This window comes from Pleurodeles waltl, unplaced genomic scaffold (genome assembly GCF_031143425.1).
Source record: "Pleurodeles waltl isolate 20211129_DDA unplaced genomic scaffold, aPleWal1.hap1.20221129 scaffold_67, whole genome shotgun sequence".
NCBI lineage: Eukaryota > Metazoa > Chordata > Amphibia > Caudata > Salamandridae > Pleurodeles > Pleurodeles waltl.
In genome coordinates this window covers 2,058,476-2,059,028 of record NW_027150384.1, presented here as the reverse complement: position 1 = coordinate 2,059,028, position 553 = coordinate 2,058,476, and the positions used below count along the sequence as shown (strand labels likewise).

Genomic DNA, 553 nt, shown 5'->3' with positions numbered 1-553 from the left:
TCCTCTCTTCCCCTTCCCAGTCCAGCTCCCTCCTCCAGCTGGGGGGGGGAGTGTCCCCTCAGTCCCTTTGTGCAACCCCCCCTGATGAGACAGAGCCGGGGGCCCTGGGCTGGAGAGCGAGGCCGGTGCCCCCCACCCCCGGCTGAAGCAGCCCCGGAGCTGCTTGTTGTGAGTGTGGAAGGTGATGCTGCTGGGAGCTGCTGAGAGCGTCTGCTGGGAGGGGAGAAGGCTGTGTGAAGTGTTTCAGAGCAGCGGGTTTGTGTGTGTGTTTTGTGCAGTGAGTGTGTGTGTTGAGCCTGTTACACACTGTGTTGGTGTGAAGGAGCTGGGAAATGTGAAGAGTCAGACACTAGGTCAGGACAGAGCAGATTGACGGAAATGTCGAGGAGTTACAGAGGAGTCAGCTTTCTACCAGTTCCTCGTTAGTATAGTGGTCAGTATCCCCGCCTGTCACGCGGGAGACCGGGGTTCAATTCCCCGACGGGGAGGATGGATTTTTTTTGTTTTAAATTTATGATGTCACAATGACACTTTAGGGGGCTGATATTTTTTA

At 55.7% G+C, this 553-nt stretch overlaps 1 non-coding gene across 1 annotated transcript; it reads left to right on the top strand.

Moving 5' to 3' along the window:
• The first annotated feature begins 416 nt into the window (after window positions 1-416).
• On the top strand, window positions 417-488 carry TRNAD-GUC (transfer RNA aspartic acid (anticodon GUC)). Its single transcript has one exon. It is a non-coding gene; the product is annotated as a tRNA-Asp (tRNA).
• The last annotated feature ends 65 nt before the right edge of the window (window positions 489-553 follow it).